The sequence below is a fragment of the Delphinapterus leucas genome, chromosome 15 (genome assembly GCF_059928025.1).
Source record: "Delphinapterus leucas isolate spDelLeu-1000000601 "Yukka" chromosome 15, BTC_Dleu_Yukka2, whole genome shotgun sequence".
Lineage (NCBI taxonomy): Eukaryota > Metazoa > Chordata > Mammalia > Artiodactyla > Monodontidae > Delphinapterus > Delphinapterus leucas.
In genome coordinates, this window is record NC_143143.1 from 88195103 (window position 1) to 88206499 (window position 11397).

Here is an 11397-nt window from a genome sequence, read left to right on the forward strand (position 1 = left end):
GGCGGGCAGAAACGTGGTCCATCACTTTCCGGCTAGCGGCGGTGAGAGAACCACGCAGGCCTGGGCCAGTACAGATGTTTGCTCTGGCATCCGACGGAATTTCAGCCACTAATCGGACGTTTCCAAGTCCCCAACTATCACTTCCGCACAGGCCTTTCAGATGGTAAACTCATTAGATGCTGAGTAAATGGAGGCTGGGCGGACGGCTGCTGGGCGAATGAGGAGCGTGTGTCTGCCGCGAGGACCTGCACCACGCGGCCCTCCAACAGCATGGACGTCAATGACCCAGCAGCCCCGGACCTGACCAGGCCTCGGCAGTGAAGGGGTCACGCTGGCCCTGATGGGGGTGGGGGTGGGCCGAGCAGCAGCAGCTGGGGGCCCAGGCCAGGCCACAGGACCTGAGGCAGGGGCGTGTGATGGACGCAGGAGGCCGAGGTGGGACAGACCTGGCGGGAAATGGGCCCCAGCATGGGGATTACCTGGACCCACTAGGATTCAGATGGGCGCCAGCTCAGCAGGTGCTACGGGCCCCGGGGTGGGGGCTCCTTCGGGAAGAATCCCTGGGAGGAGGAGCCGCTGGGGGCCAGTTCCTCCTCCCCCTGGCTGGGGCCGGGCTTGGGCTCCAGGGGGGGCCCGGAGGTTGAGGGCACCCTGTCCCCCCTCTGGCGTGGGAGGGATAGCCTCCCCCCAGGGAAGCCCCTCTCTGTCAAGTGCAGCTGGGACAGCTCCAAGGTGCTTTAAGACGTGAAACCCCGATTCACGAGGTTGGACCTGGGAGTTGCCACTGAGCTGGGGAGGGCCTCAGGGACACAGGGGCTTCCCAAGCCCGCCCTGGTGACAAGTGGCTGCAGCCCACGGGTAGGGGTCCCCCACCCGAGCCGGGGGCTTCGCCGTCCCTGCCACAGAGCCGTGCAGCACGGGGCATAGTGGGGGGTCGGGCAGCGCCTGCTGGGGGTGGGCACCCCTGTGTTAGGACAAAGCCCACACAGGGGCTGTGCCGTGAAGCAAGGTGTCCCTCTGGAACTCGTGCCCCGACTCACAGACGTGCTGCACCTTCAGCCCCGATTCTACTTTTGGAAGGTCCCCCGAGGAAATAACCCCAGCACACTGAGAACGAACCAGCCCCAACTCGGAGGAGAAAAACAACGTGCCTTCCAGGGCTGCTGAGAATTCATGGGAAATAAGTGGGCGTCGGAGCAGCACGGACCCAGCACATGTGCTCTAACCCCCATCCCTCCACGCCAGTCCCTTATTCACAGACTCAGAGATGACATGCCTGTCCACCACCCGCTCACGTGGGGCCGGATGATACCAGACCGACGACCAGGAGGCAGAATTGGCATTGGTGAGAGAGAACCCACGCTGACCTTCCTACTCCTACGGGCCCCGAACGCGTGTGGGCTGGGGTCACACGATAGGCGGTCCATGCTGGACTTTCACACACTTGCCTGAAAGGACAGCGGATGGGCCACCCCTCCGGGCCCAGAGCCCCGCAGGGACGCACTGTCTCATCCAGAACCTCAGGCTGCCCTGGGGCGGCCCCCGGGGACACAGGCGGCTCCCTCCTGCTCCCAGCCCCGACTTCCGAGGAGCAGAAGGAACCCCTCGCTGGCGCCCTGAGTACAACCAGCGCTTTCTCCAGTATTTCCTGGGAGCCTGGAGGAAGGCGCAGGCTCAGGAGACAGTGGCCAGGCGTGCTGAGCTGCCTTGTAGGTCCCCTTAAATACGGTGACATTGCTGAGTGACTCCAGGAAGGGGGGTGGCAGCCATGTGACATTTCCCACCAGGACCTTGAGCTGGACGCATGACCACTTGGACACACCCGCCGGCCGGTAAGCACACGCTGGGGACGGCCCTGCAGGGACCCACCGTGTCATCCTCTGGGGCCGGGGCTGCCCCGGCACGATTCTGTGCTGGCTGCTATCAGGGTCCAGGCGGCGGACAGGAACACATCCGAGAACCTCACCTTCTCAGGACTTGGGAAACCGGGCCACGACCATGAGCAGACCCCACTTCCCTCACCAGCTCGGCCAAAATCCCAGTGTCTTCCTCATGAGACAGAAATTCTAGACTCAAGCTCCCATCACCCATCCATACACCTATTTCATGAGCTGCCACTGCTCTAGGGGGGCCAGCTCACACACTTCAGACCCAGGAGTGGTTTTTACCCAGGGATAAAAATGACTTACCTGGGAAAAAACTAAGGTAAAAATAGCTCATGGCTCCAAACAAACATTAAAATATTCGAAAGGAATAATCTTGCCAAACAAATTATGTTAAAAAAAATTCCAAGATGTTCCTATACTCTAGTAACCAATGGCAAATCTAGAATTTTTCAAAAAAAACTTATATAGGTGATAATTATCTTGAAAATTCCATATACATCTCCTTGGGACTTCCCTGGCCGTCCAGTGGTCAGGACTCTGTGCTTCGAACGCAGGGGGCACGGGTTCGATCCCTGGTCGGGGAACTAAGATCCGACTGCCTTGCAGCACAACCAAAAAAAAAGAAAAAGATAAAAACCCCAAACATATACATCTCCTTAACAAAAGGTACAAGTATCTTTCACAGCAGGCAGCAAATATGAAAATGATTCGTTTTTAAGTCAGAAATTCTGATGCAGACGTCACCGTCACACTTTGGACCCTGAGTACCGGACACATGGGTCCCCCTCGCCTGGCCCTATGACCCCTCACGGGATAACAGGGCAGGGCTCCTGACGGTCAGAGGATGCCACCAGCCAGACCACCACGTGGGATCAACAGCTCCGATTTTTCAACAAACAGCACAAAACAGAATAAAGATCTCAGAGGCGCCACCCCAAGTGCAACCTGCCCCGTCCCACCCCAGCAGGCGAGGGTCCTCATTCAGGGGGTGACCGTGAGGGTCAACCGAAGTGACAGCAAGGACCCTGGCCTCCCAAGGTTGTGGGGCCCCCAGGCTCCTGGTGACCTTGGGACCCACCGTAGAGGGACTTCGCCCGTGAACGTGGAGGACACGCCAGGGACAACAGCCCTGTCCACAACCACGGCCGCTGGTCACCATGGGGCACCTCCACAGTCACCACTGTAAGAACCAGGGCTTTCAGACCCGCCACTTGACAGCCTTACTTGATGGTACATGAGGCTCCGCCTGTTACCACAGCATGGAAGGAAGTTTTCTAGATCGTGAACACCACGTTCCAACAGCTGCTACACTTCGTTTTCCAGTGTCTCCCACAGGAAGCAATAAAAACACCATCCAGAAAACGGGCCACGAGCCTCACCAGCTGCCTGGGGGCGAGAAAGGCCTGGGTCCGGCCTGGGGGGGCAGACGGGCACACGGGTATCCAGCCATGCAGAGGGGTCCAGAGGAGGGGCTGGGTCCTGCTTTGGAGCGGCGGCAGCCAGTACCCACTCCAGTGGCCCCGTTGGGGACCCTGGGCTCTGCCTCTGCTCCCCGCCCCATGCCCTCCCTCTGGGCCCTGCCGCATCCCTCTCCGTGGCAGGTGTCGACATCTGTCTGCCCTGTCCCTTCCCCTCTGGGAAGCAGAGCGAGGACCTTGTTGGCTGCCGTGTCCCTGGTCCAAGAGCCCGGCTTGCCGCAGGCGTTGGGGTGAGCGCAGGTCCGCAGGGTGAACTCACCAATACCGTTGTCACTGGCCACGTCTGCTCTACCAGCAAGGGAAGGGCAGGAGTGAGAGGTGACAGCTGGAGACACACGAAGAGGCCTCAGGAAACGCTGGGATTGAGAAATGTATGGGGTAATGTGTCAGGCAAATACAAGCTGTAACGGTGTAGTGGGTTGAATCACGTCCCCCCAAAAGATATGTTCAAGTCCTAACTGCAGGGGCATGTAACCTCATTTGGAAAGAGGGTCTTTGCAGATGTAACAGAGTTAAGATTAGGTCATTACGGTGGACTCCAATTCAGCGTGACTGGTGTCCTTATAAGGAGAGGGAAATTTGGACACCAGGGTGAAGGCCATGAGAACAGGACAGGAGGTAGGAGGGATGTGTCTTGGCCATGAGCACCCAGGACTGCCAGGAGCCGCCAGAGACTAGAAGAGGCAGGAAGCGTCCTTCCCTGGAGCCTCCAGAGAGAGGGTGGCCCTGCCCGCACCTTGATTTAGGACTTCTGGCCTCCAGACTGTGAGAGAATAAAGCTCTATTGTTTCAAGCTGCCAGGTTGGTGGTCCTGTGCTCTGACAGCCCCAGGGAACGCATTTAAACAGCAGCCTAACTTACACCAACTGCTCCCCGGTCAGACGGTAGGAAAGGCCTCTGAGATGGGGCATGAGGGGTTCCCACCTAAGATCCACACAGTCCAGTCTCATCCCTGGACCCTGGGCCAGGGTGCTGGTCCCCTCCCAGTGAGCGGCTGAGGGGATATGGGGAGTACACGTTCCCTGCCAGCAGGAGAAGGGACAAATCATTGTCTATCCTAACAGTTACATGTCCGTTTCAGTGTGCACCAAGTAAAATATAACTGAGATACCAAACTCACGACTTCACGGGTATTCTTGCTTCTTAAGACGAGGCAAAAGAAATGTTAAGTCAATGTGAGGACGGTGTGACCCACGGGCTGCATCGGGTGAGCTCGAGAGCTGGCGCTCGCCCTGCATTGCTTCTCCAAGGCTCCGTGAGTCTGCTGATCTCAGGGGAAGACACCCCGTCTTTGAAGGACCACCTGTGCCTCAATGGAGCAGATCTGCCGGCCACAGCGAAGGCGGGTCCCCTGGCACTAACACTTCCCGACCTGCTTCTCGGGCCCTCAAGGGCACTCACACACCCGGAAGTGCTCCCAGCTCCGCGGCATCCTGAGCCCCCCGCTCATCACAGAGGAACCACGGTCCCCGCAGCCACGTGGTACTGCCACCATTGGAGACTTCTACCCTCCCTCTGCTGCCGGGTCCAGGCAGGTGGGATTTCCACCCCACAAAGGAATCAAAAGCAGCAGGTGATGGAGAAGCCAGACCAGAGAAGAGAAGGAAAGAGATTTAAAAGACCACCCATCCACAGCCAAGTGTGTATCACACTGTCCAGTGGAGCTCAGTGACTCTAATGGTAAGGGATGTCCAAGGACACTGTCACCTTGTCACTCCTTGTTCTGGTCTCATTCTGCCAACAACGTAAGAAAAAAATAGGGGGAATTCCCTGGTGGTCCAGTGGTTAGGACTCTGTGCTTTCACTGCCAAGGGCACAGGTTCAATCCCTGGTCAGGGAACTAAGATCCCCGCAAGCTGCGTGGTGTGGCCAAAAAAAAGAAAAAGAAAAAAATAGGAAAGGTCAAGGTACCCAATATTAAAGACCCACTTTCTTCAGGTGCCTAGTGAGCCTGTCATGATACGTGGTCCCTGAACTTCTGAAAAGTTCTTCAAAACACTCTGAGGTTGAGGGGAGAAAGTCTTCATATAAAATGAAAGCGATGAAATAACAATGTTTCTATATCACCAGAGGCAATGGAAAAACACCATTACTTCCGGCTGGCCAGCCTGCTCCACTTTCTGTGTGAGACGGGGCGTGGGCCACGGAGCCGGCCGCCCCAGGGCTGCCGGGAAGGACCGGGTTTCAAGCGCAGACGGGAGGCTTCTTTAGAGGCCAGGGGTCAGGGCGGGTCCTAGGCCAAGGTGCCTGGCTCCCTAGAAGGGGCGACGGCCGCCTGTGTGTGTGACTCTGAACATCAGATGTCTGTGACTCAACCTCGTCTGGGGCACAGCGGACATCGCTGGCCCAGGGACTGGACGGCGGGGACCTGGGCTGAGCAGCCAGTGGCCCCGCGATTCTGGGAGTGCTCCCCGAGGAGCCGGCTCCCTCCTGCCCCCGAAGGAAGCAGAGTCCTTTCTGAGCTGTCTTTGAACCTCCTAAGGAAAAGGAAACTGCTGTTCAGAAGCGACATTACTCTGGATGGGATGGGATGAGAAAACAAAATAAACCTGCTTCAGACTTGGATGGGGCCACAGCAGTACGCGAAGGCCCATTCTAGGCGCCTGCCTGACCCGCTCACACCAGAGGCGGATGCGCTGCCCACTTGCCCCACACCCTTGAGCTCCCCCAGGCGACCTGGACCTCCCCCCGAGTCTGCAGCACGCCTGACACTCACCCTCCCCCTGCCGGTTCTTCTGGGCCACCCTCCTGGTGGCTTTTCCGTAGCCCTGTCCATCCTCTCACTGTAACCAACTCTCCAGTGCACACAGAGCCCCGGTGCCTTCCCTCGCCCAGCGGGCCCAGAGTGGGTCCCGTGAGTGTGCTTCCAGAAAGCCCTCCTGTCTGCGTGCACGCCCACACCATCCCCGTGTAACTCGGTGCAGCCACCTCTGTGACTGGGGGCGGATGAGCCCTGGGAGTCTGTCCGGAGTGCAGGCCGGTGAGCGCTGGGTCTGGAGCGTTCGTCTTCTGCTGAGCGACAGTCCTGGCTGTGCTCTCCGGCCCCAGGCTCAGCCGCGGGACAGCGTTCAGAGCGGCCGCAGAACACAGGTCAGACCCTCCTCGCGCCAAGTGACACACGCTCAGAGGGTGACAAGCCGCCGGGCCGTGCCGCCCACGTGTGTGCACCTTCACAGAGGCAGCTCTGGGTGCTTGACATTCTCGAACCGTCCATTCGCGGCCCAAGACACAGAGGTGCCTTCTTTCTGCTCTACACAGAAGGGGTCTGACGCGGGGCCTCAGGCCACCACGCGGCACTGACAGGAGGGTTTTCATACACAAATGCGGATCTTTTCAGGAGAGGGCTGCACAGCTGGTCCACTCGGACAAGCAGGGCTGGGGTGCCACTTGGGGGCCAGGAAAAGGACAGCTTCCCCGAGACGAAGGGTGGTCTGTGGGCATGGATGTTCAGGAAGAGATTCCTGTGCTGAAACATGGGCTTTGGAAGACGTCATTTGAAACGACACCACCTCTCGCCCCCATCCCGACAGCCAATCAGCCCCCAAAAGCTGCCTGGCCCCAAGAGTCCTGCCCTCTCACTGGCTACCCACTCTTGGCAAAGCAGAAGTTAGAACAGAATTTGCTGCACACGTACTGGAACCGGAGGCTGGCGCCATGGGCCCATCAGGGGCGGGGGAGGTGTCAGCACAGACACCCTTTCCCTCCAAGAGTCTTTAGAGAGCCCACCAGGTGGGCTACACCCCGTGCTGCTCCGAGCTCTCACTAGCATCTGTCACCACATCAGGTCCCATCAGTGGTTCCTGTAGGCTCCCGCCCCCCCCCCGCCCTTCCCAGCGGGTCTCCGGCCCCTCCGTGGGAACTCTGTCCCCAACCTTGCCTGAAGGCTGGTCCACAGCAAGCCCTCGACAAGGCCAAAACTCGTCATGAGTAAGAAACTCTGGGAATGTCTAACATGACTCAAAAAACACACCTGTCAAAACACAACCCCCTCCCCGTAAATGCTGTTGAAAAATATGTTAACATTGTTTCTCAACTTTCTAAAGTGCCTGGGTCGCTAATTGTTTAAATCCAAATAATGGCATTTAAAAATACTTAGTCATTTAAAAATCTAGTAAGAGTTAAAGGCACTGTTGAGAGATACGGAAGGGGAAACTTCGCATAAATCACCCTAAGGTCGGATCTGACTGGTCTAGCTTGTCCTTATCCTTTACTAGAACAACTTTTCAGTCTGTTAGAAACAGTTATTTTTCTTTTCCATGACTTCTCCGTCTACGAGCAGAACCAGAGGACGTGTTCTGTCATCGTCAGCAAACCAGAACACGAAGCCCGGGGACGCACGTGTCAGGCGCACAAAGTACTGAAGCTAGAAAGGCAGAAACGATCCCACGGTTGAAGACCCCACAGCTGCACTGGTCACACCAGAGCCGGAGCCAAGAGCAGAGGACACGAGAGCCAGGATCAGAACAAGACAACCGTATTGCAAAGACCGAAATGAGTCCTGTGGCCTCAGTAGCGATTTTTCAATCATCTGTGTATTCTTGGGAGTTAGGCCATTCAAGCACACTTGTGGCAAGAAGAAGAATCTCTTTTGTTCAGGGGAGGGAGCAGATTCACAAGGGAATTCTTGACAACCTACCATCACTCAACCGATTTCAAAGTAGAATACGTTCAATCAGAGAGGAGAAAAAGCCTCCGTTTTTATGAGAACATGAAGCCCCCAGAACGGGGCACAAGAACTCTCCGCCCACTTCAACACAGGCCAGGAGGGCACCTGGGCACGTGAAGCACCAGCAAAATGAGGAATGAGTTCAAGTTCACGGCTCGAGGAGCCTCTGCTGAAGATGCTCTGCTGGGCTGTCCTCAGCTGGTCCAGGACCTCTGGTAGAGAGCAGAGCAGAAGCACAGCTGCCCCAGAAACACAGACCACAGGGACACAGTGGCCCAGTTTCCCTTAATTTGAAAAACCCCACATAAGGACAGTGTTGGAAAGTTTGTTAATATTTGGTTTAACGTGTTTGCAAATAACACATCTTCTGACTGTAAAAGGGTGTCCTTCCAGGTCCCCGGAGGAGTCTCACCCATTCTCAGGGTCGACCTCACCTTCCTGTGCTAATGTGTGACCAAGGAGAGGCCGGTGGCCCCCTGCCCTGGGTGACCGAGCAGGGACACAGAGCGCCCAAGAGCCCCTGCAGCCAACAGTCCGCCAGTCCTGAACATCAGAAACTGGACGTGGAAAAACAGCTCATTTTCAAACACGAAACAGCTAAACCTGAACAGAACTGATCTCATCAAAACAAAATTCTTTCATGCAGCGTGATGTCAATGAGGCCTAATGAAATCCTGTCCGGAGGCTGGCCTCCAGGAAGGCTGAATTTTGGGTTTAGCCTAAATGCGTCCATTCCACCACTCCCTAAAGAGAACTCTCAGAGCAAACTCCACACACACACCTCCTTCCCTTCAGGAAAGGATATAAAAATAATTACTAGCTTTTTAGGGGAACACAGTGTCTAAGTTCCTACTTAAATCCAGTAACTTCTGCCTCAGTACGCCCCTCGTTTAGTCCTTTCTGTAATAGCAAGGTGTCCCAAAGTTTCCAGTTCACAGCACCTAAAACTACCATGAAATATAGCAAGGAGAAGGAAGGAGTCCACTATGATAAAATGCTGTTGTTTACTTCATTATTCATGTGAAAAACCCTTCTGTAAATTTGCCTTTGGGGAACAAACTATTTCCCACTCCTGCAGAGTGGAAACACTGCTTTCACAGGCAGCACGCAGGCCAGCGACAGAGTGAATCCACAGTCTGCTACCCAAAAGGGAAGTTAGCTTTGATGATAAATCCAGTATGAAAGATTCTACAACCGATACAATTAAAACGCACGCGAGGACTCCGCACAGGTGTCTGCGCCCAGCCGGGTTCGCTAAACCCGTTGCCTAATTAGCATTTCTGTAAACAATGCTGATAACAATCTTGCCTCCGCAATCCACGACAAACGCGTCGCTGAGATTGGAGCACGGAAAGCGTGAGGAAATTCGCTGCGAATCTCGGTCAAACTTTCTTTTGTTTGTATTTCCTCGGTGTCAGAAAATATCAGTTCTTCGCCCATTTGGTTTGTACCCAGGCTCCTCCGTCCAGCCCTATTGTGCGTGCTCCGTTAAACCTACAAATAGTGAATTTGTTAGCAGGGATGGAGGAACCCCAACTAGCCAGAACCCTCCTCCTGGTGCAGAAAATCCCCCATTTGCCATCGGGATTGAGTTGTCAGACAGTGACTCTTGCTACCCTGTGAAACTGACATGTCTATTTACAGAGAAACAAAGACGCTGCTCGCGGCGGACCCCGCTCCCTCCGCGCGCCCCGTCCGCTCTGCGCGCCCCGTCCCCTCCGCGCTTCTCTAGCCACCCGGCCTCGAGGCCCCTGCGCCCAGGTTCAGCCAGTAATTAAAATGGAGACGAGGCCGGTGCCCGGCTTCAGGGGGAGACAATGACCCCCAAGGCCCGGCGGGGTGCGGGGAGCCGCCGCGCCCACCTCCCGCAGTTCAGACTCCTGGCAAACTCGGCGCGGGCGGGTCCGGGTGCGGCTCGCAGGCGCGGGCGGGGGGCGCGCGGGGCGGAGCGGGCGGGGGGCGCCAGGACGCCCCCGGGCTGCCTCCTGGGGCCGGGCGTTGACGCAGCAGAAATTACCAGCTGGAAAATTCCCCTTTCGGAGGTGACGGGGGAGGGACCGCGGCGGCGGCGGCGGCAGGAGGCGCCGAGGGCGAGGGGCGCGGGGCAGCCCCGTCGCCGCCTCCGCCTCCGCGCGCAGCCCCGCGGGGACCCCGCGTCGCCCTCGCCCGCCCCGCCCCGCCCGCGCCACCGGAGCTCAGGGAACGGAGGGAGCCGGGCGGGGGTCGCTACCGCCACCCCCGGAGCCGCAGCCGGGCGCGCCGATCGCCTTCGGGAGGGCGCCCCCGCGGGGCGGGGCGCGGCGGGGCGCGAGGGGCAGGCGCCGGGGGCGCGCCCGACTCGGAGCGGCCCCGGCCCGGAGCAGCCGACCCGGCCCGAGCCCCGGCCCCGCCGCGATGCGCCGGCCCGGCCGCTGACAATGAGCCGGCGCCGCTTACCTGTGACCCCATGGGGCGCGGGCGAGGGCGGGCGCCGCGGCCGCCGGACCAGCGCGGGTGATCGCCGCGGCCGCCGGGCGAGCGCTGCGTCCGGGCGGGTCCGAGCTGCGCGCTCGCCTCGGCTGCTGTGTCCGTCTGTCCGTCCGTCTGTCCGTCAGGCCGGCGCGCGCCCCCGCGCCGCTCCAACCCCGCGGCCCCCGCCGCCCGCGCGCGCGCCCCGCCTGCGGACCCTGACCCCGCCCCCCGGCGCGCGCCCGGCCGCTGCTGATTGGCCCGCGCCCCGGCCCCGGCCCCCGGCCACCGCCCCGGGCCCCGCCCCGCCGGCCCGGCCGCCGCCCCGCCCCTCGGTCGGCCGGCTCCGCTCGCGGGGCGGAGGGGGCCTCGGCGGGGGTCGGTTCGCCTCCGCCCCCCCGTGGGCGGCCGGACAGCGGAAGTGCGGGCTGGAGCTCGCTCGGAATTGTGGGAAGCCCCCTCTGCGGGGCTGGCGGGGGGCGGGGGCGGCGCGGCGTGGGGTCTCCAGGCGCCGGAGCCCCTCCCCACGGGGACCCAGCAGCCGGGAGACCACCGATGGGAGATGCGGGTCGGGACGAGGGCAACCCAGCCCTGCCCGTACTGCGCCCCTGGCGTTGCCCACGCGCCTGTTCCTCGGGGGCGCGGGGTCCCCGGGCCGCAGGCTGTCCGCGCCCCCCAACGCACAGACGCGCCGCGCGTGTCTCGCAAACTTCGCGCCTTCCCCGCCGGTTGTGCTGGCTGCGCGCTGTGCAGAGAAAAAGCGCTCCCACGGCGCCCAGGGGCTCGGGGCCGCGCTGTCGGGGACCTCGGCGCGCCCAGCGAGAGGCGCACCGCGGGGCAGGGGCCACGGGACGGTGCCTGCCACCGGGGCTTGAGTTTGGCCAACTGAGGAGCATCGGCGGCCGCGCACGCGTCGGTC

The 11397-nt window shown here is 59.6% G+C and overlaps 1 protein-coding gene across 1 annotated transcript in view; it reads right to left on the reverse strand.

Annotated features, from left to right (window-relative positions):
- ZBTB46 (zinc finger and BTB domain containing 46) overlaps positions 1-10640 on the reverse strand; it is a 57339-nt gene extending 46699 nt beyond the window's left edge. Inside the window, exon 1 of the mRNA XM_022597521.3 lies at positions 10467-10640. The gene's annotated coding sequence lies outside the window, so the exon portion shown is untranslated. The remainder of the gene's footprint in view (positions 1-10466) is intronic.
- Between the last annotated feature and the right edge of the window lie 757 nt (positions 10641-11397).